This window comes from Ascaphus truei, chromosome 4, assembly GCF_040206685.1.
Source record: "Ascaphus truei isolate aAscTru1 chromosome 4, aAscTru1.hap1, whole genome shotgun sequence".
NCBI classification, from domain to species: Eukaryota; Metazoa; Chordata; class Amphibia; order Anura; family Ascaphidae; genus Ascaphus; species Ascaphus truei.
This window is the reverse complement of record NC_134486.1, coordinates 399,806,043-399,821,126: the sequence shown is the minus strand read 5'-3', so window position 1 is coordinate 399,821,126 and position 15,084 is coordinate 399,806,043.

Here is a 15,084-nt window from a genome sequence, read left to right as displayed (position 1 = left end):
AAGACTTATGTATCTGTTCCAGACTATCCCAGTGAAAGTCCCCAAGCAATATATTGCCATGCTTCAAAGTAAAATTAATACATTTATTTGGGAATTTAAAAAGCCAAGGATTAATATTAAAACACTGCAAAGACATAAATCACAAGGAGGACTTGGTTTGCCGAATATTAATAAGTATTATCTTGCTACACAGGTGAACACTCTTTTTGTATTGTATTGTATTGTATTGTATGTCTTTATTTATATAGCGCCATTAATGTACATAGCGCTTCACAGTAGTAATACATGTGGTAATCGAATAAATAACAGATAATATAAATAACAGATCATGGGAATAAGTGCTTTAGACATAAACATAACATTAAGGAAGAGGAGTCCCTGCCCCGAGGAGCTTACAATCTAATTGGTAGGTAGGGAGAACGTACAGAGACAGTAGGAGGGAGTTCTGGTAAGTGCGTCTGCAGGGGGCCAAGCTTTATGTATCATGTGTTCAGAATGTTCACAGTGCTATTCGTATGCTTCTTTAAACAAGTGTGTCTTAAGGTGGGTCTTAAAGGTGGATAGAAAGGGTGCTAGTCGGGTACTGAGGGGAAGGGCATTCCAGAGGTGTGGGGCAGTCAGTGAAAAAGATTTAAGGCGGGAGAGGGCTTTAGATAAAAAGGGGGTAGAAAGAAGACATCCTTGAGCAGAACGCAAGAGTCGGGATGGTGCATAGCGAGAAATTAGGGCTGAGATGTAAGGAGGGGCAGAAGAGTGTAAAGCTTTAAAAGTGAGGAGAAGAATGGAGTGTGAGATGTGGGATTTGATTGGAAGCCAGGAGAGGGATTTCAGGAGGAGAGATGCTGAGACAGATCTAGGAAAGAGTAGAGTGATTCTGGCAGCAGCATTTAGGATAGATTGTAGGGGAGACAGGCGAGAGGCAGGAAGGCCGGACAGCAAGAGGTTACAGTAATCAAGACGGGAGAGAATGAGGGCCTGAGTCAGAGTTTTAGCAGTCGAGCAACAGAGGAAAGGGCGTATCTTTGTTATATTGCGGAGGAAAAAGTGACAAGTTTTAGAAATGTTTTGAATGTGAGGCGCGAATGTGAGAGAGGAGTCGAGTGTGACCCCTAGGCAGCGTGCTTGGGCTACTGGGTGAATGATCGTAGTTCCAACAGTAATGTGGAAGGAGGTAGTAGGGCCAGGTTTGGGAGGAAGTATGAGGAGCTCTGTTTTAGCCATGTTGAGTTTAAGGCGACGGAGGGCCATCCAGGATGATATAGCAGAGAAATTCAGAAACTTTGGTCTGTATAGCAGGTGTAAGGTCGGGTGTTGAAAAGTATATTTGTGTGTCGTCAGCATAGAGGTGATATTTAAACCCAAAAGATGTTATTAGGTCACCTAGAGAGAGTGTGTACAGAGAAAAGAGAAGAGGTCCCAGGACAGAGCCCTGGGGTACCCCCACAGAGAGATCAATAGAGGAGGAGGAGGTGCTAGCAGAAGAGACACTGAAAGTACGATGGGAGAGGTAGGATGAGATTTTTGAATGGTATCATTGTACAAAAAATAAACTGTGGGTGGAAATTGAAAATAACTACTGTAAAAATATAGATACAAATAAGGTTTCTTGGCTCAGGAAGATAGATCGGCCTAAAGATCTTTATGAAAACCCTACTATCGGTGCAGCTCTATGTGCATGGGATGAAATATCCAAAGATGAGAGGGTTTATACATTCCCATCCCCTCTCACTCCAATATGTGGGAACTCCGATTTTCCCCCAGGGTTGGATTCTAGAATATTTAAAAAGTGGAGCCGAGTGGGGCTATTAAGACTAGGTGATTTGATGGATATGGGAGAAATCAGAAGTTTTAAATATTTTCAGGACTAATTTGATTTTAAAGAAGGAGAAAGATGGCAATATACGCAAATTGTCCACTAAACAGTATGAACACCAAAAGAAATAAAAAAAATATGTTGAGGAGATTGAATCCTTTCGAAGCGGTGTTGGTATTGCTGGGTGCAAGAGGACATAATATATCGTATATCTATAAAACAATATTGGAAATCAAAGCTGAACCTAAGCCCGGATTTGTATTAGCCTGGGAAAAGAAACTGGGTAAGGAATACTCTGCACTAGAATGGACACAAATGTGGAGTAATGCAAGCACCTCCTCGATATCGACGAATATATTGATAAGATAATGTACAGGTGGTACTATGCGCCACAAAAATTGAACGAATGCTACCCAGGAACGTCTGACAAGTGCTGGAGAGAGTGTGGGGAGGTGGGTACAATGCTTCATATTTGGTGGAAGTGTAAGAAAATAAAGTGTTTCTGGGGTAGGATAGTGGAGCAGATTTTTAATATAACCAAGATTAGAATCCCGAAAGACTCGAGTATTTTATTGCTAAACAGAGAGGGTGTCAAAGGGCATAGAATTAGGAAATCCCTATTAATACATATGCTGAATGCAACAAGATGTACTGTAGCTGCCAACTGGAAAAAACTGGAGGCGCCCACAATGAGACAATGGGAGTCGAGGGTATGGAAGGTTATGAGAATGGAACAGCTCTCATATATAACAACTGACACAAGGTTAAAATATGAGTTTCTCTGGCAGCCGGGGTCTGAGTTCACTGGTAATAGAATACTGTAAGGCGAGAGAGGAATTATCTGCCAAAATGAGAATAATATGGATAAACGGGTTTACTAAATATGGAGTTGACTTATTATCAGATTTTATTTTAAGTGAATTTTGTTTTGTTTTTGTATTGTGATTGTATTTATTGTTTAACAAACTATATCTATGATTATTATAATTTGTATGTTGTATTGTGATGTTTGGTTTTGTAGTGTATCATATTGTGTATTATGGTCACTGTTATAAAAATGTTGACAATAAATAAAGAATTAAAAAAAAAAATGTGTAAGCTGCAGAGGTGAATTGTGGGTAGGTACAGTGGCGGCCGAGCTGAGTCTTTAGCGGCCGCCACCGCAATGTGAGGACAATGTTCGGGCAGACGCGGCTGGTTTCTGGCGCTTGCCGCGCGTCACCGTGGCGCCGGTCACACGTGGCAGGCATCCCCGAGTTCCCCTGGTATCCCCAAGTGTTCCCCCGGCTTCCCTGAGTTCCCCCGGCATCCCCGAAGGGTGAAAGGTAAGTGGGGTAAGGGGAAGCGCTGCGCGAAGCAGAGGCGGCAGAGGGGAGGGGAAGATGCGCTCGCGGCTGGCGCGTGGCCAATTACGGGAAAATGACGGGAGAATTACGGGCATTTGTTAGGTTGAAGCTGGCCGCAGCAGTACATGCGCAAACTACTTTACATATTCAATGGAACCTCCCTGTGGACGAAATAACACAAGTTGGCCAGTTGGCAATGCAATGTCATAATCTCAAGGAAACAATGGGGAAATAGAAAAACTAGGGAGCAAAGACTGTCTCTGTAGCCGACATCAGTCACATGTAGAAAGCAGTAGACAGATATCCCCAAGCAAAAGTATTAGGGCTTGTACATAGTAGGCACGCGCGCGACCGAGCGCGTGACATCACGCGCGCCTGCTGCTCAGGCGATCCGTGGTCTGTGGGGTCTGGAGGAGGAGACGCGACCAAGAGCAGCTCCAATTCCATGTTTGGGGGCGTGCCCGTGACATCACGTGAGCGATTCGCCCTCATTGGCTGAACCTCGCACGTGACCCGGCCGCCACGAGACAATTGGTCGCGTCGTCGGGCACGGGCACTCTTTGGCCGTGCGCATTGCCTCACAGGCTTTTGTGTGCAGCGCAAGTGATGACGCTCTCGCGGTCGTGCTTACTATGGACGCGGGCTTGCACTACTTCCAACAGCAGAGGCCGAGACAACGTTTCAGGTCCAATCTGGATCTTTCTTCAGGTGATGTCCTGGTCATATAAATGGGAATTACTCAGCTTGGCAAAGTTTGAGCTTTTAACGCAGTATCTGACAGCCGTGGTTTCCGTGAAGTCCATTTTGATTTGGTAGTCTGGATGGGAGGATTTTGCGAGCTAGGTTGCTGCTTTTGAAATTCGGACCAGAATTCAATATATTGAGTATATACTGGGTTTACTATAGCTACTAGCAAATGACTGAATGTTTACTATCCCGTAGATCCGGCAAGTACTTACCACGGAGCTACGCGTTTAAGTTTGCAAGCGGTTCCAAACATGTGCTGCCACCAAATGCAACTTTTCTACATTGGAGTATTATGCCCACCATGTTTGGCTTTATCTTAGCCGGGTGTTGCACCTATTGGCAAGTCCCAAATCATGGTGCGTCTCCCATATCCCTACATTTGAACATTTCCTTTCATTATTGCAGTGCAAGTTGAGACCAGCACAGCTTGTGCTATCTGCACTGGTAAATCCAATTGTACAGTGCTGAACTCCAGTCTTCAAGACCCCCCGAACAGGTCAGGTTTTAAGGATATCCCAGCTTCAGCACAGGTGGCTCAGTCTTTCACTGAGCCACTTGTACTGAAGCGGGGATATCATTCAAACCTGACCTGTTGGGGGGTCTTGAGGAGTAGAGTTGAGCACCAGTGAACTAGTGCATACTAAAAGGTGCAGGTAGCTTTCCGAAGCAACGTGGAACAGGTCCTTCCTACCTACTGTACCCTATGTGGTTGTGTTTGTAATGGTGTTGGTATAGTCTTCCCACCCCAATTGTATTGTGCTGGGAAATATGTTGGTGCTTCATAAATAAAATGATAATATCATCACTCAGTTGCTAACATATTCTGTACAATTTATAGTGTCTGCTTCCCAGGTCGTAATGTTTCAATGTGATCCCAAAAAACGTAACTCCAAACAGCCCAGCTAAAACTTTACACACATCTTACACTCTATACTGCTCCTGTTAGCAGCGGAGGGGATAAGTTTGCAGTGATCAGGGCCTGAGTTATAAATGAACTTTCAGAGAGTACACAATGGTAGCCAATTAGGAGACAATCAGAGCAAGTTTACATAATTATTTCTCTAAAACAGAAAAGCATTGGTGAATTACAAAATGAAGCACAGGATAGTGAAGCAATAAAACAATGCAATAACAATCTGCAACAAAAATAGAATAAAAGGGGCTTTAAAAACACAATGCTCTGTAATTCCTAGGAATAACATGCTCACAATGAAGCTCTACTGTATGTATCCTTATTTATATAGCACCCACAGCATATTCATTGCTTTACAAAAGAGAAACAGAATCAGACAACAGGAAAAATAATCCCTGCTCAGGAGAGCTTACTCTCTAAAGTGGTTTGTTTGGGTAATTGCAGAGACAGCAGGTGAGGGACTACGTGCAGTAGATGGCAGTGCTTGGCCACAATGGTTGGTAGCAGCGACTGTGGGATGAAAATACAATGTGGGAGAAAACATAACATGCCTGTAAGCCACACTTGTGGTTTCTGATCGCCTTTCTTTGCAGAACACCCATTATGTGCAGTTTTGGTAAACATTTAGTAAAGTGACATAATGGAAAGAATGAACATGGAAATGCGTCGGCCACGTACTAGGAGTTTCATTTAAAGATTGCTGTTCACTTGCAGCGCAGAGCTAGTGTGAGCTGTAACCTAAGGCAAAGTTACAAGTGTGTAACTGTCGTGCGATCAGGAGTGAGCTGGCAAAAGGTCTTAAATTGTATACTTGCTTGTCGTGCGGGTATCTGTAGTCCGGAGATCATAGGTCAGGTCCTGGAGGAAGTCGTCTTACCTCCTAGTTTGAACCTCCGAATCAGTAATGCCGGTAATGGCCGCGGTGGCAATGTGTGCGGCGTCTCGCTGATGACGGCAACGGGAATCTCCCGCAACCCCCTCGATCATGTGCTTCTTGGACTGCAAGGCTGGAGTAAACAACGAAATGAAAAAATCAGGAGCAGCAACTAGACCGACAGCTTCAAAAAATCGGATGGCGCACAGGCGAGGGGGAAAATCACAAAACGGCTTTATTAGGACATAGAAAGGACGGCAATCTCCAAGAAAACCTCCCACGCGTTTCACGCATAAGCGTCACTATCTCAAGGAGCTGGCGCCGCTTAGGCGTGAAACACGTGGGAGGGTTTATTGGAGATTGCTGTCCTTTGTACTGTACGTCCTAATAAAGCCGTTTTGTGATTTTACACTCACTTGGGCGCCATTTGATTTTTGAAGCTGTCGGACTCATTGCTGCTCTGGATTGTTTCGTTTCGTTGTTCACCAAAGTCACACATGCCTTTTGCCCCATTTTGCAACCCACAGCTGATCTTCATAGAGCAAGGGTTCTCAACTCCAATCCTACAGCCCCCCTCCGCTCCCTCCAACTATGCAGGTTTTAAGGATATCGCGGCTTCAGCACAGGTGGCTCGAGCACTGATTGAGCCATCTGTGCTGAATCTGGGATTTTCTTAAACCCTAACCTGTTGGGGGGCTTGGGGACTGGAGTTGAGAACCCCTGCAGTAAGACCTTGACACAGCCTTCAGACCTAAGTATTAGGCAGCTTCAAATACAGCTGTAGCAGGACTTACTGACTCTGGAGCCGGGGCTTGAAAAGCTTAAAGCTGTAGCTCCGGAGATAGTGGTGCCGGACATTGCTGTGGGAAGTCCACGCGTCCAGAATAGACTCCCCACAGCAATAATTCTACATCACCGGGGTAGCCATGGTCACACTGCTTACCCCGGTGCCATAATTCATGCTACATCTCTATTGTAAACTTGCAACGTTCTGAATGTGTAGTGAGTGTATGTGCTGCTGCCAGCGATAATTCCCCACCTGATTATGGGGGCCTCCCGGAGTCCGACCTCCCTCGTCTTACCTGCAGCAGAGCCTGGATTCACAGCTGTTTTTCCTGCGCAGGACAAACACAGCCCGCGTCTATCAGTAATGAGAATGTCATGCATCCTACGAGCGCTCTCATTGCTAATAAGCATGCAAGCAGCGACCGTATTCACGTTATTCTTCCAATCATTCCAGGTGAATTAAAGAACAGAAGACAGAGCACACCGCTCACCCAATTATTATAGATAAATTTCTCATTTTATTATTATTTACATGTATCGTAATTTTGACACAAATGGGTGCTACCTATGTACCATAAGATAATAGTTTTAACAATTGAATGAAAATTGTGAGTCACAAGATCATTCACAGAAGGTACATTTGTGGTGCACACCACACTAATATTGTTTAATTTTTAAGTGAATATATACAGTGAACAACCGTGATGAAATGTGAAGAAATAAAAATATCTAATAAAAACTGACACGTGGTGCTGTATTTACTGATTACTACTGCCATGAATGATAACAATAGTCATTAGTACTTCATAACTGTTGGATATATATATATATATATATACAAGTATGCCTGTTGACAATATATCCTCCTGCTTGCTCTTGCAAATTGATTCAGATGTGAAATTATATCCACAGATATAGGTAATGAAGTCTCATAACAAATAGAACACATCTAGATGCCACTGCTACTCTCATAGTCAAATTACACAATTCAAAGGGCAACAAAATACTTTACAACATCTAATTTACCCATAACTTTAAGAGACAACATCCTGTTAAATCACAGTATTGATGTTGATAGTGAATATTATCACAGAGGTGTTGTTGCACAGCTAAAGCTGGGGGGTCCCTGTACAGTTAACCTGCCATATATACACGCTGTTTGCTAAACAACAGCACAGCTTCAACATCGCTGTCAAATTTTATTCTGGAATACCTATCTCTAGTGGAGGCGATGTAGAAGCATTTATAATGTTGCCGATAGCTGGCAACAAAACATTCTGTAAGGTAACAAAGTTGTTCTTAGCTAGTTTGTAGCCTCTATGTGAGCCTCTAATTGAGCCAGCTGTGCTGAAGTAGGGATATCCTGAAAACCTGGCCTGTTTGCGGCCCTCGAGGACTGGAGTTGTGCAGGCCTGCTCTAGAGGCTACAAACTAGCTAAGTACAACTTTGTGTTACAGCACTGGAAGACGTTACATCACTGAAAGTCGTGTTACAGCACTGGGAGGCGTGTTACAGCACTGGAAGGCGTGTTACAGCACTGGAAGGCGTGTTACAGCACTGGAAGGCATGTTACAGCACTGGAAGTCGTGTTACAGCACTGGGAGGCGTGTTACAGCACTGGAAGACGTGTTACAGCACTGGAAGACGTGTTACAGCACTGGAAGTCGTGTTACAGCACTGGGAGGCGTGTTACAGCACTGGAAGACGTGTTACAGCACTGGAAGACGTGTTACAGCACTGGAAGACGTGTTACAGCACTGGAAGACGTTACATCACTGAAAGTCGTGTTACAGCACTGGGAGGCGTGTTACAGCACTGGAAGGCGTGTTACAGCACTGGAAGGCGTGTTACAGCACTGGAAGTCGTGTTACAGCACTGGGAGGCGTGTTACAGCACTGGAAGACGTGTTACAGCACTGGAAGACGTGTTACAGCACTGGAAGACGTGTTACAGCACTGGAAGACGTGTTACAGCACGGGAAGTTGTGTTACAGCACTGGAAGGCGTGTAACAGCACTGGAAGTCGTGTTACAGCACTGGGAGGCGTGTTACAGCACTGGAAGACGTGTTACAGCACTGGAAGACGTGTTACAGCACTGGAAGACGTGTTACAGCACTGGAAGTCGTATTACAGCACTGGAAGGTGTGTTACAGCACTGGAAGGTGTATTACAGCACTGGAAGTCGTGTTACAGCACTGAAGTCGTGTTACATCACTGGAAGGTGTGTTACAGCACTAGAAGACGTGTTACAGCACTGGAAGACGTGTTACAGCACTGGAAGACGTGTTACAGCACTGGAAGACGTGTTACAGCACTGGAAGACGTGTTACAGCACTGGAAGGTGTGTTACAGCACTGGAAGTCATGTTACAGCACGAAGTCGTGTTACAGCACTGGAAGGTGTGTTACAGCACTGGAAGTCATGTTACAGCACGAAGTCGTGTTACAGCACTGGAAGACGTGTTACAGCACTGGAAGACGTGTTACAGCACTGGAAGACGTGTTACAGCACTGGAAGGTGTGTTACAGCACTGGAAGTCATGTTACAGCACGAAGTCGTGTTACAGCACTGGAAGGTGTGTTACAGCACTGGAAGTCATGTTACAGCACGAAGTCGTGTTACAGCACTGGAAGACGTATTACAGCACTGGAAGTCATGTTACAGCACGAAGTCGTGTTACAGCACTGGAAGACGTGTTACAGCACTGAACTCGTGTTACAGCACTGGAAGACGTATTACAGCACTGGAAGTCATGTTACAGCACTGGAAGGTGTGTTACAGCACTGGAAGGTGTATTACAGCACTGGAAGTCGTGTTACAGCACTGGGAGGCGTGTTACAGCACTGGAAGACGTGTTACAGCACTGGAAGACGTGTTACAGCACTGGAAGTCGTGTTACAGCACTGGAAGACGTGTTACAGCACGGGAAGTTGTGTTACAGCACTGGAAGGCGTGTAACAGCACTGGAAGTCGTGTTACAGCACTGGGAGGCGTGTTACAGCACTGGAAGACGTGTTACAGCACTGGAAGACGTGTTACAGCACTGGAAGTCGTATTACAGCACTGGAAGGTGTGTTACAGCACTGGAAGGTGTATTACAGCACTGGAAGTCGTGTTACAGCACTGAAGTCGTGTTACATCACTGGAAGGTGTGTTACAGCACTAGAAGACGTGTTACAGCACTGGAAGACGTGTTACAGCACTGGAAGACGTGTTACAGCACTGGAAGACGTGTTACAGCACTGGAAGACGTGTTACAGCACTGGAAGGTGTGTTACAGCACTGGAAGTCATGTTACAGCACGAAGTCGTGTTACAGCACTGGAAGGTGTGTTACAGCACTGGAAGTCATGTTACAGCACGAAGTCGTGTTACAGCACTGGAAGACGTGTTACAGCACTGGAAGGCGTGTTACAGCACTGGAAGGCGTGTTACAGCACTGGAAGTCGTGTTACAGCACTGGGAGGCGTGTTACAGCACTGGAAGACGTGTTACAGCACTGGAAGACGTGTTACAGCACTGGAAGACGTGTTACAGCACTGGAAGACGTGTTACAGCACGGGAAGTTGTGTTACAGCACTGGAAGGCGTGTAACAGCACTGGAAGTCGTGTTACAGCACTGGGAGGCGTGTTACAGCACTGGAAGACGTGTTACAGCACTGGAAGACGTGTTACAGCACTGGAAGACGTGTTACAGCACTGGAAGTCGTATTACAGCACTGGAAGGTGTGTTACAGCACTGGAAGGTGTATTACAGCACTGGAAGTCGTGTTACAGCACTGAAGTCGTGTTACATCACTGGAAGGTGTGTTACAGCACTAGAAGACGTGTTACAGCACTGGAAGACGTGTTACAGCACTGGAAGACGTGTTACAGCACTGGAAGACGTGTTACAGCACTGGAAGGTGTGTTACAGCACTGGAAGGTGTGTTACAGCACTGGAAGTCATGTTACAGCACGAAGTCGTGTTACAGCACTGGAAGACGTGTTACAGCACTGGAAGACGTGTTACAGCACTGGAAGACGTGTTACAGCACTGGAAGGTGTGTTACAGCACTGGAAGTCATGTTACAGCACGAAGTCGTGTTACAGCACTGGAAGGTGTGTTACAGCACTGGAAGTCATGTTACAGCACGAAGTCGTGTTACAGCACTGGAAGACGTATTACAGCACTGGAAGTCATGTTACAGCACGAAGTCGTGTTACAGCACTGGAAGACGTGTTACAGCACTGAACTCGTGTTACAGCACTGGAAGACGTATTACAGCACTGGAAGTCATGTTACAGCACTGGAAGGTGTGTTACAGCACTGGAAGGTGTATTACAGCACTGGAAGTCGTGTTACAGCACTGGGAGGCGTGTTACAGCACTGGAAGACGTGTTACAGCACTGGAAGACGTGTTACAGCACTGGAAGTCGTGTTACAGCACTGGAAGACGTGTTACAGCACGGGAAGTTGTGTTACAGCACTGGAAGGCGTGTAACAGCACTGGAAGTCGTGTTACAGCACTTGGAGGCGTGTTACAGCACTGGAAGACGTGTTACAGCACTGGAAGACGTGTTACAGCACTGGAAGTCGTATTACAGCACTGGAAGGTGTGTTACAGCACTGGAAGGTGTATTACAGCACTGGAAGTCGTGTTACAGCACTGAAGTCGTGTTACATCACTGGAAGGTGTGTTACAGCACTAGAAGACGTGTTACAGCACTGGAAGACGTGTTACAGCACTGGAAGACGTGTTACAGCACTGGAAGACGTGTTACAGCACTGGAAGACGTGTTACAGCACTGGAAGGTGTGTTACAGCACTGGAAGTCATGTTACAGCACGAAGTCGTGTTACAGCACTGGAAGGTGTGTTACAGCACTGGAAGTCATGTTACAGCACGAAGTCGTGTTACAGCACTGGAAGACGTGTTACAGCACTGGAAGACGTGTTACAGCACTGGAAGACGTGTTACAGCACTGGAAGGTGTGTTACAGCACTGGAAGTCATGTTACAGCACGAAGTCGTGTTACAGCACTGGAAGGTGTGTTACAGCACTGGAAGTCATGTTACAGCACGAAGTCGTGTTACAGCACTGGAAGACGTATTACAGCACTGGAAGTCATGTTACAGCACGAAGTCGTGTTACAGCACTGGAAGACGTGTTACAGCACTGAACTCGTGTTACAGCACTGGAAGACGTATTACAGCACTGGAAGTCATGTTACAGCACTGGAAGGTGTGTTACAGCACTGGAAGGTGTATTACAGCACTGGAAGTCGTGTTACAGCACTGAAGTCGTGTTACATCACTGGAAGGTGTGTTACAGCACTAGAAGACGTGTTACAGCACTGGAAGACGTGTTACAGCACTGGAAGACGTGTTACAGCACTGGAAGACGTGTTACAGCACTGGAAGGTGTGTTACAGCACTGGAAGTCATGTTACAGCACGAAGTCGTGTTACAGCACTGGAAGGTGTGTTACAGCACTGGAAGTCATGTTACAGCACGAAGTCGTGTTACAGCACTGGAAGACGTATTACAGCACTGGAAGTCATGTTACAGCACGAAGTCGTGTTACAGCACTGGAAGACGTGTTACAGCACTGAAGTCGTGTTACAGCACTGGAAGACGTATTACAGCACTGGAAGTCGTGTTACAGCACTGAAGTCGTGTTACATCACTGGAAGGTGTGTTACAGCACTAGAAGACGTGTTACAGCACTGGAAGACGTGTTACAGCACTGGAAGACGTGTTACAGCACTGGAAGACGTGTTACAGCACTGGAAGACGTGTTACAGCACTGGAAGGTGTGTTACAGCACTGGAAGTCATGTTACAGCACGAAGTCGTGTTACAACACTGGAAGGTGTGTTACAGCACTGGAAGTCATGTTACAGCACGAAGTCGTGTTACAGCACTGGAAGACGTATTACAGCACTGGAAGTCATGTTACAGCACGAAGTCGTGTTACAGCACTGGAAGACGTGTTACAGCACTGAAGTCGTGTTACAGCACTGGAAGACGTGTTACAGCACTGGAAGTCGTATTACAGCACTGGAAGGTGTGTTACAGCACTGAAGTCATGTTACAGCACTGAAGTCGTGTTACATCACTGGAAGGTGTGTTACAGCACTAGAAGACGTGTTACAGCACTGGAAGACGTGTTACAGCACTGGAAGACGTATTACAGCACTGGAAGTCATGTTACAGCACGAAGTCGTGTTACAGCACTGGAAGACGTGTTACAGCACTGAAGTCGTGTTACAGCACTGGAAGACGTGTTACAGCACTGGAAGACGTGTTACAGCACTGGAAGACGTGTTACAACACTGGAAGTCATGTTACAGCACGAAGTCGTGTTACAGCACTGGAAGACGTGTTACAGCACTGGAAGTCATGTTACAGCACGAAGTCGTATTACAGCACTGGAAGTCGTATTACAGCACTGGAAGTCGTATTACAGCACTGGAAGTCGTGTTACAGCACTGGAAGGCGTGTTACAGCACTGGAAGACGTGTTACAGCACTGGAAGACGTTACATCACTGAAAGTCGTGTTACAGCACTGGGAGGCGTGTTACAGCACTGGAAGGCGTGTTACAGCACTGGAAGGCGTGTTACAGCACTGGAAGTCGTGTTACAGCACTGGGAGGCGTGTTACAGCACTGGAAGACGTGTTACAGCACTGGAAGACGTGTTACAGCACTGGAAGACGTGTTACAGCACTGGAAGACGTGTTACAGCACGGGAAGTTGTGTTACAGCACTGGAAGGCGTGTAACAGCACTGGAAGTCGTGTTACAGCACTGGGAGGCGTGTTACAGCACTGGAAGACGTGTTACAGCACTGGAAGACGTGTTACAGCACTGGAAGACGTGTTACAGCACTGGAAGTCGTATTACAGCACTGGAAGGTGTGTTACAGCACTGGAAGGTGTATTACAGCACTGGAAGTCGTGTTACAGCACTGAAGTCGTGTTACATCACTGGAAGGTGTGTTACAGCACTAGAAGACGTGTTACAGCACTGGAAGACGTGTTACAGCACTGGAAGACGTGTTACAGCACTGGAAGACGTGTTACAGCACTGGAAGGTGTGTTACAGCACTGGAAGTCATGTTACAGCACGAAGTCGTGTTACAGCACTGGAAGGTGTGTTACAGCACTGGAAGTCATGTTACAGCACGAAGTCGTGTTACAGCACTGGAAGACGTGTTACAGCACTGGAAGACGTGTTACAGCACTGGAAGACGTGTTACAGCACTGGAAGGTGTGTTACAGCACTGGAAGTCATGTTACAGCACGAAGTCGTGTTACAGCACTGGAAGGTGTGTTACAGCACTGGAAGTCATGTTACAGCACGAAGTCGTGTTACAGCACTGGAAGACGTATTACAGCACTGGAAGTCATGTTACAGCACGAAGTCGTGTTACAGCACTGGAAGACGTGTTACAGCACTGAACTCGTGTTACAGCACTGGAAGACGTATTACAGCACTGGAAGTCATGTTACAGCACTGGAAGGTGTGTTACAGCACTGGAAGGTGTATTACAGCACTGGAAGTCGTGTTACAGCACTGGGAGGCGTGTTACAGCACTGGAAGACGTGTTACAGCACTGGAAGACGTGTTACAGCACTGGAAGTCGTGTTACAGCACTGGAAGACGTGTTACAGCACGGGAAGTTGTGTTACAGCACTGGAAGGCGTGTAACAGCACTGGAAGTCGTGTTACAGCACTGGGAGGCGTGTTACAGCACTGGAAGACGTGTTACAGCACTGGAAGACGTGTTACAGCACTGGAAGTCGTATTACAGCACTGGAAGGTGTGTTACAGCACTGGAAGGTGTATTACAGCACTGGAAGTCGTGTTACAGCACTGAAGTCGTGTTACATCACTGGAAGGTGTGTTACAGCACTAGAAGACGTGTTACAGCACTGGAAGACGTGTTACAGCACTGGAAGACGTGTTACAGCACTGGAAGACGTGTTACAGCACTGGAAGACGTGTTACAGCACTGGAAGGTGTGTTACAGCACTGGAAGTCATGTTACAGCACGAAGTCGTGTTACAGCACTGGAAGGTGTGTTACAGCACTGGAAGTCATGTTACAGCACGAAGTCGTGTTACAGCACTGGAAGACGTGTTACAGCACTGGAAGGCGTGTTACAGCACTGGAAGGCGTGTTACAGCACTGGAAGTCGTGTTACAGCACTGGGAGGCGTGTTACAGCACTGGAAGACGTGTTACAGCACTGGAAGACGTGTTACAGCACTGGAAGACGTGTTACAGCACTGGAAGACGTGTTACAGCACGGGAAGTTGTGTTACAGCACTGGAAGGCGTGTAACAGCACTGGAAGTCGTGTTACAGCACTGGGAGGCGTGTTACAGCACTGGAAGACGTGTTACAGCACTGGAAGACGTGTTACAGCACTGGAAGACGTGTTACAGCACTGGAAGTCGTATTACAGCACTGGAAGGTGTGTTACAGCACTGGAAGGTGTATTACAGCACTGGAAGTCGTGTTACAGCACTGAAGTCGTGTTACATCACTGGAAGGTGTGTTACAGCACTAGAAGACGTGTTACAGCACTGGAAGACGTGTTACAGCACTGGAAGACGTGT